This window comes from Emys orbicularis, chromosome 25, assembly GCF_028017835.1.
Source record: "Emys orbicularis isolate rEmyOrb1 chromosome 25, rEmyOrb1.hap1, whole genome shotgun sequence".
Taxonomy (NCBI): domain Eukaryota; kingdom Metazoa; phylum Chordata; order Testudines; family Emydidae; genus Emys; species Emys orbicularis.
In genome coordinates this window covers 3,326,261-3,341,555 of record NC_088707.1, presented here as the reverse complement: position 1 = coordinate 3,341,555, position 15,295 = coordinate 3,326,261, and positions in this window count along the sequence as shown.

Genomic DNA, 15,295 nt, shown 5'->3' with positions numbered 1-15,295 from the left:
CACCTCCCTGAAAGGCCAGTGCTCCTGAGCTGTACTCCTTCCTGGCCCTAGGAAGAGCACCAGTTTTGGCCCAAAAATGGGTATTTCATTTCTCATTTCCATAATATGGATAAAGGCTCAACACCGTTGCCCCAGGCGTGCCCAGTGTCTGCTCCTCCAGCACACCCCCTTCTGAGTCTAGTGAACCTACATGCATAGTGCTTTGCACTGCACTGCATGGTGACTGAATGCATCTGCACATAGGGGCACAACTTGTGGAACTCCTTGCCTGAGGAGGTTGTGAAGGCTAGGACTATAACAGGGATTAAAAGAGAACTGGATAAATTCATGGAGGTTAAGTCCATTAATGGCTATTAGCCAGGATGGGTAAGGAATGGTGTCCCTAGCCTCTGTTTGTCAGAGGGTGGAGATGGATGGCAGGAGAGAGATCACTTGATCATTACCTGTTAGGTTCACTCCCTCTGGGGCACGTGGCATTGGCCTCTGTCGGTAGACAGGATACTGGCCTGGATGGACCTTTGGTCTGACCCAGAACGGCCGTTCTTATGTTCTTATGATGCTTCCCATTGAAATCAATGGCAAAACTTCACCGAGATTGGATTAGCCCCCTGCTGAGTACATTTGCACAGCTCAGTGGACGCACATCTCCTCTTCACAAGCTGCCGATGCTACAAAGAATTTACAGGATTAAGCCTGAGCCAAAGCCGGGGTAAAATCCTGACCCCACTGAAATCAATGTGAGTTTTACCACTGGCGTCAGTGGGGCCAGGATTTCACCCTGGGACTCCAGGTGGGGAATAAGCAGCAGCGGCAAAGTCCTGTGTTCAGGCAATCATCCTCTTAATAGAGACTACAAGGGGACCAGAATGCAGAAATACTTGAGACAGAAGCAAAATTGGCCCCCAGAGTTGTCCAGGATTTGTCTGTTGCTCTTTAATTATGTGGTCTCTTACAAATTGATTTGGGGGTACAAAGATTCATCTACAGGGCTGCTATCACCCTGCTGGGGGAGCTTGCAGCTGACCTTTCCGAGGTTTTTAATGCCAACAAACTCAAACAAGCAATTTCCATTCATCTCTCCAGGAAGATGCAAGCATAAGCAAATACTTCGGTGGGTGCATTTGCTTTTGATCCTGGTCCTAGCAAAAATTAGCTTCCAGGTTGCCTTTGACCCCAACCCAGCTGGTTCACACACTGGGAAGGCTGGCTTTTGGCCAATACATCCCGTTGTGTCACCAAGTTTGGGTGGCCCCCACGAAGTGCTGTAATCGCATTCTCCATCCAGCTCTTTATTCCAAAAGGGAAGAACGTCAGCAAGGGAGAAACAAAAACAGAAAAAGGAAACTTGCTTGAGCAGAACTTGCAAATATGTTCCCAGGGTGGATACAGCAGATAAGGGTCGCTCTGTGAAATCTACCAGCCTGTCAACACCAGCCTCCACGCTGCACAGAAAGAGCCCTCATATTTTTGAGCCTGACAGCAACTTCGATATCACACCAGCACTAACAATCCAAATGAGACACAGAAACTGTTGCCTGATTCATCCCATGATTAAAGGAACCTACACGAAAGGGTGCCCACATAGTCACTGAATTTAAAAACACGGGGGGGGGTCCCCCAAGAATGGTTCAAATGGGGCAAGGAGTGAGGCACGCTTTGAAAAGCTGATGTGGGCTGCCTGGTGAGTTGATCTCTTCCAGATACAGGCCCCTCAAGATCTATACCCTGCTGCTCCCAGAGCTGGCTGCCTTTTACAGAGGTTTTGCTAAAACCTGCAGCAGCAGAATGGCAAGGGGAAACCTGGTCTGCAAAAACAAGCAGACAAATGCAAACCAGACTTCCAAGCTGGAAGCAAATGCTACAGACAGGGATGTATTCAGCAAGGAGTTTGTGCGGACAGTGGCAGTGTTAAGGCTGAGAAATTTCCCTAGGTGATAAGGGCCCAGTGCTTCTAGGCCACTGGCTGTACTGGGGTGGGGCTGAGGAAAAGACATGTTACTAAACGAACTCTTGGAAGAATTCTGGCTGATTAACCAGAATCCATCTGGAACTTCCAGTGGAGACAGGGGCTTGTGGAGGGGTGAGGGGCATACGGTATTTCTGATCCCTGAAAGGTTGCAGACGCAGACCGGATGCTAGCCCTGTACTCTCACCTCATTCCTTCCCACCCTTTATTCTGCATGATTTGCCCTGCCATGAACCAACGTAGTGCCCTCGCTCCCCGGTCTAGTGGTAGCTGCGCACTTCACACTAAGCAGTAAGCTCTGCTCCCTCTTCCCACTTGCCCACCCACGGAGGGCTAATTGCCGCGTGGAAGGGATACAGAATCTATCCAAGCAGTTTATTGTTATCATGGTACCAGATGGCTCGGTGAACTGGTGTTGGGCTATAGAGAATTTCACTGGTTCGAATCCATCCCAGCTTGGTCGTGAGTGAGGATTTTTAACCCCTGATGCCTGCTCAGAGATTTGTGCAAAAGCAGCTTGGTGTTCCCATTGGGCAGAGGGTCCCCATTATGAAATCCACCACCACAACTGGCCCCTTATTGGCAGCCTCGGGAGGGACGCCAAGGAACGAATGGGCTGTGCAAACAACTCTCTTCACTGCAGAGATTCAGAGATTCTAAGGCCAGACAGGAGCACTGTGATCATCTAGTCTGATCTCCTGTATAACACAGGTCAGAAAACTCCCCCAGAATAATTCCTGTTAGAACGAGAGCAGATCTTTTAGCAAAACTTCCAGTCTTGATTTAAAAATTGCCAGTGATGGAGAATCCACCACAATCTTTGGTGAATTGTTCCAGCTGGGGTTCTCGACTCAATTTCTGCCTGGAGAGTTGTCTATACAGCAAACCCCATCATCAGAATTGTCAGTGTTGCTGGTACTTCCATCATAGAATCATAGAAATGTAGCACTAGAAGGGACCTCGATAGGTTATCTGATCCAGCCCCCTGCAATGAGGCAGGACTACGTATTATCTAGACATGATAAGTTCGCCAGCTCAGTAATGGGGCCACATGTGGAAGTTTGCAGACTCTCTGCCTGGACTTCTCCTGTTTTTAGGATGACTAGTCTCCAGGGCTGTCAACCCAAGTCTAAACGTCTATGAAATGTAAATGTCTAGATATTATAGAGTAGCTTAGCCCAAGGGATCTCAAAGTAGGCGACAGACATTCAGCACTTGCATTCACCTATATGCTGCTTCATTGTTTTTTGCTTGCATGATTTTTTTTTTTAGCAATGATCAATGAAACTTTCATCCCAGTTTTCATTCCTGCAATCTTAAAGGAAACAGCATTGTGTGGATGTACAATGCCTCCTGATGGCAAAGATGGTGATTAATAATTAACTGGCAATGCTTAGGTATCTTCCAGCCACACCCCACGCCAGTTCTGAGCTTCTACATTTAAATGTGAATCTGAAACCTGCATGTTGATAATCATCCCCCACAGACATGCTGTTTGGATGGGTTTGGGTTTCTCAGTGCCTGTCTCAGGCTGCAGTGCAGCTTTACGGGGCTCCTGCTGGGAAACCTCTGTAAAATGGCAGCTCCCCTGAAGAAAGGCACCAGCACTATTTGCAGTGGTGGAGGCCACGAAGCAGCAGCAGGTGTTTTTAAATACCAGTATTGAAAACTCATCTCTTGACATATTAGTTCTTACTTAGCCAGTTGCTATTTAATGATCTCTGATGATATGACTGCAGCTCCCTCTTCTCTGGGACTGACCAAACAACCTAGCAACAGCATCTAAGAGCCTTCTTTGGCCCTCATTACCATGGCATCTCAGCACCTCACAATTTTTCATGTATTTAGTCTCATCACATCTCTGTGAGGGAGGGCAGGGCTATTATCTGCATTCTGCAGAGGGAGAACGGAGGCCAAGAGAAGCTAAGTGACTTGTCCAAGGTCACACAGAAAGTCTGTGGCAGAGCAAGGACTTGCATGCAGGTTTTCAAAGTCCTAGGCTAATATCTGAACCACTGCACCATCCTTCCCCTCTAACTTTGGCCCTCATTCCTAGGTTTGCACGGGAGAGGAGCATTCAGCATCATTCGAGTGGTCAGAGGACCATTGACAGGTTCAGAAGGGGACACATCCAGACGTCTTTGGTAGAAGAAGGGGATACTGCCCAGTGGGATATTTTAGCTGGGGAATGTGAAGTGAATATGGAAAATAGAGGAGACCTGGTAACCCCAAACACTGACTGTCTCGTGTTGGTGAGGAGCCCTTTATCTCCTGATAGCTGCAGCCAGACAGAGCACGGAGACCAAACAAGGCATATATTCCGATGAGTTGCAAAGCGTATCGCTGCACATCCAGCAGTGAGGTGCACCTGTGAATTATTCCTGAAATCCCCAATCTGTCCAGTGTTCAAATGAAGTCAAATCCTTCCCCCCCCCCTCACCCTTGTGAGCAGTGAAAACAGGCAGAAAGGGGTAGTGTAATAGACATGCTGAATCACTTTTGCATTAACCCTTCTCTGGCTGAGAGAAAGAAAGAAAGAAAGAAAGAAAGAAAGAAAGAAAGAAAGAAAGAAAGAAAGAAAGAAAGAAAGAAAGAAAGAAAGAAAGAAAGAAAGAAAATATTATTTAATGTAAAACAAATATAACTGCAATACCTGCTGCCTTAATATTCCACTGCCCTTCAGGAAGAAAATTGCTTTTCTACAGCCACCCAGTGATATTCAGTGGAAATCACCTTGCAGATCAGAAAACCTTCTGCAGGATAAGTGGAACAATACTTCTGTATGTTTTATCAGGCAGTTTGCTCTTGAATTTCCTGAGATGAACCAGGGAAGTTGTGTCCCCCGCCCCTCCCACCTCCCGCCTTTCAAGCAAGCAGATCGTTGCCAGCAGTCAATCCCACTAATAGGAGAGAGAAAGAAACTGTCCCACTATTATCATATGATCAGCAGCATTTATTACCGCCTTAGATGTGCATGGAACAGAAAGTCGAGGCTCCTCCAGGGACTTACCATGTAAAGTTAGACCGAAAACACAACGGCAGCGCAGGGAGCATGGTTGGGGGAGTGGGGAGCATCGCTGGACTATACAGCTGAGGGGGGACAGCACCCTGACAAGGCACAATTTACTCTGGAGACAGGGAGACAGAAAGACTGCAAATTCTCTTGGGCAGGGATTGTGTTTCTGTACTGAGAGTGTCTAACATACGCATGGGTGCTGGAATAAATCACAACAGCTCTGTGATCTGGGGATTTTCCACCTTTCGAATAAATGACAAGAAGAAAAATTACTCTCTCATCTTTCCTGACTATTCAAGCCCTCTAGCTGCTCAGGAAAGACGATGCCATTTTCCCCATCACCAGAAGAGGGCGTCAGATCTGCTCCGGACCTAATACAGTGAAGTCTTGAAGCTCTGGGGAAAAGAAACCCTGAGAATGTATGAACGGGATCCCCCCCTCCCCCCCCCTCAATGAAAGTTAGGGCAGAAGAGGAAGACCCCTCCCTGCTTGCAGTGAGGAGAAAGCAAATCCGCCAGCAGGTTAACCTGGGATATATTTAAAATTGCACCTCCTGGGGTCTGGATGTACGTACAACACTCAACTCCCCTCTCTTGGGTAAGCTAAGATTTCATCTGATTTCCGAATACTGAGACTCAGAGAGCAGCTGATCTAAACTTAACACACACAACTTCTTCCCTCCCCCGAGTCCAGTTATTTGTTTGTATCAATCAGCAGACTTCCCCCCCCCTTCTCTTTTTTTTACCTTTCGCTTTTGATTTGAAACATGTTTCTCCCTGCCCCCCACTCCCCACCCCTCCCGCCGCCTTTCATTTTCAAAGCCGTTCTCAGAAGGTCAAAGCAGCCAAGCAGGTTTCTACCTAATTCTTCGGTTTTACCTTGTATAGGAACTCGTGAAATAAGATCTTGAGAGGGTTCTGCCGGATGACTGATCACAGGGCCGGATTCTGATCAGTGTAACTAGGAAGTTAGGGAAGTCACTCCGGATTTACACCTGTGCAACCCAGAGCAGAATCTGGCCATCACGCTTTTTTCCTGAACCAATCTAATGTTGTCTCGTTCTTTCTTTCCTTCTTGGTTTGAGCATGTCTGAGGCAACCCCGAAGCCTCATCTCTTACCCTATTGCATTAACCGCGCCAAGTGAAATTGACTCACCTTTTGTCAGTTGCATCTTTCTGCATCTACTCAAAGTCCTGGAACTGGAGAGGGAAAAGAGACAGAAAAAGAAAGAAACCAGCTACGATTTCGACAAAAGCAGGCATCACAGCAGCTCCTGTTTTTACGGTACCCCTCCTTGGCTTAGGTGTCTCCGAACTGGAAGCAGGCTGAAAGCTGGGGGATCCTGATCTTTGGAAATAGGTCTCTATTCCAGCTCATGAGGAGGGGGTGGGGGCTGCAAGGTGCAGCCAGATGTGCAAAGAAAGAGGAGCGATAAAAAAATAACCCTTCCGGCTCAGCACCGTTATATAAAGAAATCGCAGGCAAAGCTACAGATGCTAGAGGGAAAGAAGCAGGTGCCCAGATGCTGGGGGTGTGCGTATCTATCTGAGACTCTGTATGTGTGTGAGAGAGAAAAACCGGTGGATTTTTCCTCGCCGGAGAATGCTATCCGTCCTCAGGGGACTGAAAACTCCGCCTGGAGAGAGAGAGAGAGTGTGTGTGTCTCCATGCAACCAGGGGGAAAAGCCCATTAGTTTTTGGCGAAGCAAAGCACTCAGACAGTAGCTGCAGGGTTCATTTTAGCAGAGTCAACTCAACACCCCTTTTCTCAGAGATCTATCCAGATATCTGGCCCCTGTATACTGGCAAATGGATTAGATGGAGATTTTAGCTACCTATCCTCCAATGATGGGAGGCAGAGGTAGCAGAGGATTAGGTGGGTTAAACATTTCTTAAAAAAAAAAAAAAAGATCTGTACCAAGAGCAATGCAGAGTAACCCTGAGGATCAGAGGAGTTGTTGTAAGATGCAGAGAACAGGCTTTGTCTGCTTCCTTATTTTCCCATTCAGCTATGGAGATCTGCTTTCAACCCTTTCTAAAGTGGGGAAGTCAGGAAAGACCCAAGATGGATGGTGGATTTAACTGGCTTCATATCAGTGTTGATATAGCTGCTCTTAGAATAAAGAAAGAAAAGTTTCCCTACCGATCATCTATATTTAGGTTTACCATATCAGTAAGTGTGGATGCTTTTACTGGTAGTTTATTTCACCCCCGCTGAATGAAACAAGCTATATTGGGAAAAGCACAGTATTGCTGGTATAACTGCATCTACATTTGGAGCACACGCCTCGTTAACACCCTTGACGGACATAGCTACGGTGGCAGAAATCTGTAGTGTAGGGTAGACATAGCCTTAGATTCATATAATCTATCTTTGAGGGCAGCAGGGACTGTCTTTTTGTTCTGTGTTTGTACAGCACCCAGCACAACTGGATCCTGGTCTGTGACTGGGGCTCCTGGCCACTCCTGCAATATAAATAACTAAAATAATATTGGTATTTGATTTCCTCAAGGCCAGGGGTTTCGGTTCCTTCCGTGCTTTAGGGGTCCTTCGAGGACTCACTCCATCCCATCTCGTGAAACTTTTAGCTCTCGGTTTCCACCTCGTTCCCTCATCTCACCATTATTTATTAGTTGGGTTCTGGTAGCACCTAGAGGACCTGTAGGCTGGGCGCTGCACAGACACACAGTGAGAGACAGTCCCTGCCCTACATGATAATGATAATACCTAGCTCTTATGCAGCACTTTTCATCCATAGATCTCCAAGCACTTTGCAAAGGAGCTCAGTGTCATTATCACCATTTTAGAGATGGGGAAACCGAGGCACAGAGCAGGGAAATGACTTGTTCAAGGTCACCCTGCAGGCCAGTGGCAGAGCTGGGAGTCTCCTGAGTCCCAGGTAACCTGAGTCCCGGCCTAGTGCTCTGTCCACACAAGTCTGACAAAGGGTGGGAGAAAATAAATGTTATTTTCGCCATTGTACAGATGGGGAACTCGGGCTCAGAACGACTGGCCTCATTCTCAAAGGTGCTGAGTACTTGCATCTCCCGTAGACTGCAAGGGCATTGATGAATGCTGAGAACTTCTGAAAATCAGCCCATAAGTGGCTTGACCAGGGTCACGCAAGAAATGTAGGGAAGAGCCTAGAAATGAATGCAGGTGTCCTTAGCGCCTGTGCTGTGCTTTAACCACAAGACTGTCCTCCCTCTGCCAAGCCTTGGAGTTGGTGTGATGCTGGAAGGTGCTAATAGCTGCTACCAGTGGAGTCTTGGATCCAAAAACAACCAGATCTCATTAAAGCCAGTGGGTGGTCGAGCACTCTCTTTCAGGATCAACAGAAGGCGCAATCAAGCCCCTTTATGTAGCAAAGAGAGTGGCAAACAGTGGAGGCGACTGCCCAAAGACTAAGCCACATTAGGTCAGAGCTAAGCCATGTGAACTGCAGGGTTTCCAAAGTTGCAAACGCAGCCAGTAGCATATTGGATGCAATTGGCACGTGCTGGAGGCAGAAAGTCAGGGACAAGGAGTTCTGAGCATGCCCTTGAGAGGAAGCAGAAAGACAGAGCTTCTTGGGCACAGAGATTGCTGGAGGGGCAGACTTGGGGACTAGGAAATGGCCTGCTGCTGTTTGTTCCTATTGTGTTCAGGGAAACAGGACTTTGTGTACGTTTTTTATAAAAAAAAATTACACCAAGAGTAGACCAGACTCATACTACCAATTTCTCATCCTAATGGCAGCAACCCTGCAAAACCTCACTCAGCTCAAAGGGATAACAGTACCATTGTAGTGTGTTTAAAACTGTTAAAATTGTAGGCTATCACTTCAAATTTCAGGGGGTTTTCTTGGTCCTGCTTGCAGGAAGCCTAAGATTAGTCAGTCATCAGATAGTCAGTCTACAGAACAGTGGGGTGAGCTGCGCCTCTCTGCTTTCAAGAGTAGCCTGCTTTGTCTCTTTCTGTTTTGGGTTCCCTTGTGTTATTGTTCTGAATTCTAAGCAATGAAGTGGTGTTACATTGCAAGCTTTCAGCAAGAGTCTTTTATGTTTTTAATCTAACTTCTCTCTGGGTGTAAGCTGTGGACATAACAACCATAACCTTCACAGGTGCTATGAGGGCTTGCGTGGCATTGGACCCCAGGACAATTTACACACTAAGCAAGAAGTCTACCATAATGAATAAGCCACACTCAGCTAGCACACACTATGCCTTCCTTCAGTCTGGCCCCTGGTTGGTGCACCATCTTCTCCATTGACCTCCTCTGCCTCTGGTTTCATTGACTTGCTGTCTGTGATCAAATCTCATCACCTGAGGGCAGTGCTCTGGGAGCAGGGTGGACACAGCAAGAGGCCACCTCACCATGGAAATCCATTCCACTAGCAGACAGAACAAGCCCAGATTGTCCCGCCTTCAGAAAGAAAGACAAGACATTTCCTTCTCTGCCAAAGTCGTCTTGCACTAACCATGTTGGGAGAAAACATCCAGTGTATAATTCCCTGGAGCTGAGCCATGGGAATAAAGGATAACAACAAGAACCACAAAATGCCGGGCACATCCACAGACCCAGCTGATGTCATAATGCCACAACCAAAGGGAAAGTGGAGAAGGCAGTTGTTCAGACTGAATTTAGCTTCAAATATTTGTGTAAGTGCCCAGATATCACAGTGATGAGTGCATGAGGGATAGAGGGATGCGTATGGGGTGGGCGGGTAGGTCAATAGACAGACCTATAAAAAATAAATCATTCCAGCTAGAGAGAGGCCTGCCTGCCAGTTCCTTTGTGATCCCACAGGCAGCTCTGCGCCATTGCCAGGTGAAGCATAGTCACATTGCTACAGCAGATCCTTAACCTTTGACCGAATAACAACCCCATGACGGAGCCAGCTGCTTCTCCATGCATGCCCAGCATCTCCTTGCAGACTGCACCTGTGTCCATCTGCATTTTCCTTTTAGCCCTTCAGTGTCATTTCTTGTTTGGCAAACACACCCAGGCGTGCAGGGTCAGCCCTTGGGGAAGCTCCTGCACTCACGAGGGCCTCTGCGGTGCCTGTAGGTTTGTTCTTTATCTTCCACATGGAAGGTCCTTCCTTTGTGTTGCTCTCCAGTCCCTGATGTGCTGACAGCCTCTGACACAAACTGCTGAGCTTGGACTTGCTTGGCCACATGGCCCAGGTGTAGGGACACCTGGGGGTGGAGGGAGACTGGTAGATCAGTAGTCTCCAGTATGGATCTCTGGCCATATAGCTCCCAAGAGTCCTGTGGGACTTTAAAAAAAAGTCTGCACATATAGGACTGGGTGCCAGTGTGACTGGTTATATCCCTGGTACCACCCCAAATAGGCCCTGCATCATAGAATCATAGAATATCAGGGTTGGAAGGGACCTCGGGAGGTCATCTAGTCCAACCCCCTGCTCAAAGCAGGACCAATCCCCAACTAAATTATCCCAGCCAGGGCTTTGTCAAGCCGGGCCTTAAAAACCACTAAGGAAGGAGATTCCACCACCTCCCTAGGTAAAATGAAGTTACTCTAGGCATCCTGCAATTGACTACTGAGTGTGATCATTATTGATCAATATCATTATGAAATCCCACCTATTTGCTTGGAGTTATTTTTTATTATTATTTTATTATGTTTACTAGCTGGTGAAAAAAGGATTCCGGGAACTCTCAATTTCCCCCCAAACCTTTGGACTGAGATGATGCTTATTGGTAAAGTTCAGATATACAGATTTTTTTCTCATCCCTTTTGATTTAGGAGAAAACTCTCTTCTCATTAGAAGGAATTAAGGGCCATGTGGGATACTACAAGCACCCAGAATTTGCAGCCACTGTGGGCTGCTTTGCTAGTTGAAGTCCCTTAACTTCAGAGTGAAAGGCACTGGAGTGACTTCCCTTAGGTCACTGCTAATCTTGTCCAGATCCTTTCCCATTCCTGGGAGCAAGGGAGGGGCATTTGATGAGCTGTGTGAGCTTGGCTTGGTTTAAGGACGATCTTAAATTCTTCATTTGCCTTTCGTTGCAGGGAGCAAAAAAATTTAATCATGCATTTCCATTCTCCCCAACTCATCTAAAAAAAAAATAAAACTCCTGCAGCCAGGACCATCTGATGATGCAACATGACTGCCTAGAGAACTAAAGAGAGAAAGTGCATGTTTATTTTAAAGACACGCAGTGGGAGCTGCATTGCATTGAGCAGCTCTGAACATTAGTCCCCCCATTGCCCTCTACTGGATGGAATCAGAACCTCTCCCCTGTGTGTCATAGGCCCTGTACGGCTAACAGAGATTTTCCTTTAGCTTTTAGGGGATTGTGCTTTTGGATCAAGAAGAGCTGAGTTCTAGCCTTGCTCTTGCTGCAAAGCTCTAAGAAGTCACTGGATGTGACACAGTGAGAACCATGCAGTTGCTAGTGGGCACTGACTTGTTACGACAGCTGTCCCGTTGGCACCAAAGAAGGATGTGAGGCCATCGCACAGAGGAGGGGGCAAACTCTGGGCTCCTGGGCACTGGCAGGAACCAGGTGCATTAGAGAGGAGAAGTCACTGGCACTGCCCCCCCCCCCCCTGCAGTGTCTCATCTGCTTGTGGCTCCTCTTTCCCTGGGGGGGCTGATCTGCAGTGCAGACAGGACAAGGCACGGTGAGACAGACGGAGCCCAGCAGCCTGCTTGGTAACAGACCCACCCCTAAGCATCAGAGGAAATGCACGGCCATGTGCAGCCTGCTCTGGCCTCAGAATTAAAGCAGTAATGATGCTGACAGCCTAGTCCTGGGTGTTTTATTTAGCACCGGAAGCCAAATCTAATGATGGGGCTAATTAGCCTCATTAGCCTCCTGGTGCCTGGTGGGTGTTACGGGTCCCATTAGTTGCATTGCGGTGACTCCAGGCCGTCATTGTTCCTGTGATTCTGGCTGCTCTCCTACGTAGCAACGGGCGGCCTGGTGTGCTCTGTTTATTCCACTGCAGGCTCCTCAGAGGAGTCTGACTCAGAGGCAGGTGGATTGTCGCCTGCTGCTGCAAACTGGCTCCCAGGCCACCACGGTGCTTTTTCCTACATGCTCTCAGATGTCGTCACGCTCTCCCCCAGGGTTACTCGAGTTGTCCTGGAGGCCCCTGCTGCATTCATCGCAGCATGGAGGGAGTGTTACCCAGTTATTGGGGGTCAAGACTCCTGGGTTCTATTCCCAGCTCTGGGAAGGTCTAGTGCTGAGAGCCAGAGGGGCAGACTGGGAATCCAGGACTCCTGGGTTCTCGACTCACCTCTGGGAAGGTTTAGGGCTGAGGGGGGCAGACTGGGAGTCAGGACTCCTGGGTTCTATTCCCAGCTCTGGGAAAGAAGTGGGGTCTAGTATGAAAGGGGAGGCAGAATTGGGAGTCAAGACTCATGGGTTCTGGTGCCAACTCAACTTGTGGCTGCAGGGAAGCCATTTTGTCTCTCCCTGCTTCAATTTTCCCATGTGTAAAAGGGGTGGGGTGGGGTGATCATACCCACCTCGCAGAAGGGCTGCAAAGGCAATGAATGAGAGTTTGTGGGCTCCCTGGGAATGCATGGATACCAGTCACTGCAGAAAGGTAACGTGTGGTTATTAACCCAAGTATGGGGTGTGAAACAGAGACTGTGAAACTCACAAGGGCATATTACAAACCCTGCCACCACCCGCCCCAGCAAATCAGAGCTAAAAGCTTTTTGGAAATGTGAGTTACCCCTTGTCTATGCTGGGATTTTAGCCCCCGTACTGCTGATTTGTAGCCATGCTGTAAGGTGCAACTGATTCAGTTGTGTCTACACTGGGGGCTTGCACAGTACAGGTTAAAACCCCAGTGTAGACAAAGGCCTAGTTGGTTCAAACACAGAGAGCGGATCCTGGGGGCGGCTTTGTACAGCCACTTTGCTGCACGGGCTTCATAGCCTGCACAGGAACAGCCGAGACGCCTTGGCTTGGCCGCCCTGCTCAGGGCATTATGCCAAGCAGTGACTTGACACCACTCCCTGCTGAGCCACCTGCTGGCGACACACTGGGACCTGCATTCTGTTTTGAACATCCTTTAACCGAGCCAGTATCTCTTGATTACTAGAGATGGATTGTGATGTGCTGGCAGAGTGCTTGGAGCTGTACGAGATGCAGACCCTTCCTTCTCACAATCTGAGCAATGTTTGTCTCTAAAATGGTGATGGTGTCTGCTCTAAACTCTCCCGCCACGGCTTGTCATTTCCCACCTTCCTGCCCTTTGCTCTGGGGTGGGGTGGGAAGTTGCTTAAGACCCGAACAGAGATCCCTAGAGAAGGAGAAATGAGCTCAGCAGGTCCTGGTATCAGCAGAAATCAGGGTCCCCTCTTCCCCTGCAAGCACTGAGTTAAAATAACCCCACCCAGCTTCCAGCAAGGCACACAGATAAGCTTCCACCCTGAGTTACCCACCACATTCCTGTCTCCCTTGGGACCAAATTCACCCTGCGTGTAACCCCACTGAATGCGAAGCACTTGCGGTCTTTGCCTGGCTCCAGGCCACCGAGGTAGCTCCTACACTCGCCGACATGAAGCCTCCCCTGATTGTTTCCTAACGTTTCCTCTTGGCTGGGCCTTGAGCTGGCCTCATGCACAGGGCAGCGGGACCAGTTCCCATCAGCGCAGCTGAAGAGATACGGACTCCTAGGTCCAGCCTGTTGGGTCCTGACTGAGCTGCTGCTCAGGTAGCACAAGGTGCCATCGGGGCGGCCGAGGTGGGTTCCACTGAGGGGCGACAGCAATGCCGTGTGTGCTCACCAGCTGGCAGGCACGTCACTGGCAATGCCTGGGCTGGGGGCCTCCCCCCACGCTACCCTTGGCATGGGGGCAGGTTTGGGCAGCAGGGTGGAGGAGTGCCCCTTATGGAAGAAGGGGCTTAGAGCAGCCTTATGTAAAAGCGAGGCCCTGAGCACCAGAGCCTGCTGGCAGGGGCAGGCCGTGTGCTCAGCAATGTCAGTGGGAATCATGGCCTTGGCAGCCTCATGCCAGGCAGGGTGAGGAAACAGCTGGGGTGGGAAGGTTTTATCTGCATTCCAGCGAAGGGAGCAGCAGGGTTTACACACGGAGGGGAGCATTTTGCAAGAACTCAGGTGCCCAGGGAGATCTGCTGTGCTGAGCTTGTAGCTTTGCTGCGTGCCTGACACTGCCCCATTGCCCCCACGGATGGCCTTGGACTCCCCTACCCTGGTTAGCATCCTCCCCACTTCTCTTTTGCAGCCTCCAGTCCTCAGAACATTGGCTGGGGGTTTCACAGGAGCCGCAGGGAGCTGGATGCCGAGTCGTTTACTTTAGCTGAAGACACCGCACTCGCAGTCCCTTCCAAACTGCCAAGGACACCCGAAGGTGTGCCGAAGTGAGGGCAGTAAAGGAGTCTACTCCTCCCCCAGAGGGTGCTGCCATTCTGCTGGGAACAGCCATCCATCTACAGAGCACAACCCTGGGCTCCCTCACTGAAAGCAATACAGTGTGACTGCCCTGCGTGTGGGAACGTTCATCCGTAGGGTCCACCTCCCAACTCACAGCCCATCCCCGAGCACAACTCGGGGATGCTGCTACTGAAGGGAGAGGCCTTTTGGTGGCCGGGGGGCCATGAGAGACTGGCTGAGCCCCTCATGCAGTCCCCTCACTCTGCCCTAGTGGTCTGATCCCCGCCTTATCAGCCTGAGAGCCCCAGTGAAATGTGACGTTCAAAACCAGCTCCGCACTCTTCCCTTGGGCGGTAAATCAGCCTGGACATTCACGGGTCAATACTTACTGCAGCGTCACGATCTTTGATGCTATTTTGCCCTAATATATAAAATATCGTTTTTGTTGGTTTGGTTTGTTTGTAGAGGTCCAGACAGAGGGATGCTGACAGAACTGTGGCGTGGGGGAGCTCCCAGGGGTGAGAGAGCGGGGGCGGGCTGTGGGGCAGGAGCCCAAGGCTGGGAGAGTGGTGGGACTATGGGGCAGGATTGAGGGGTGTTGGCAGAGCTCTGTGGGAACACGACTGGAATACGTGTTGTAGGGAAAGAAGGGACGTTCTCTGCTGCACTCTAACAGGCTCAAGAGCCAGGCCCCTTTCAGGCTCCATTCCCTTGTCTCTAACTGGCGAAGCTGTGAAACTGGTCAGGGTGACATCTGTAACCCTCCCCCCTCCAGCAGCTTGGCGTTCACGTATCATTTACTCGGCAAGAAACCCGAGCCTTGCCAGGCCACCTGATCAGGGTCGGTACAGCAATGCGCCGGGCTCTGAGTCTGAGAGGTGTCAGGTAGATGCGCCTCCAAAGAGGAAAAGCAAATGGCGGTGAACCTGTCTGCTTCATTACAG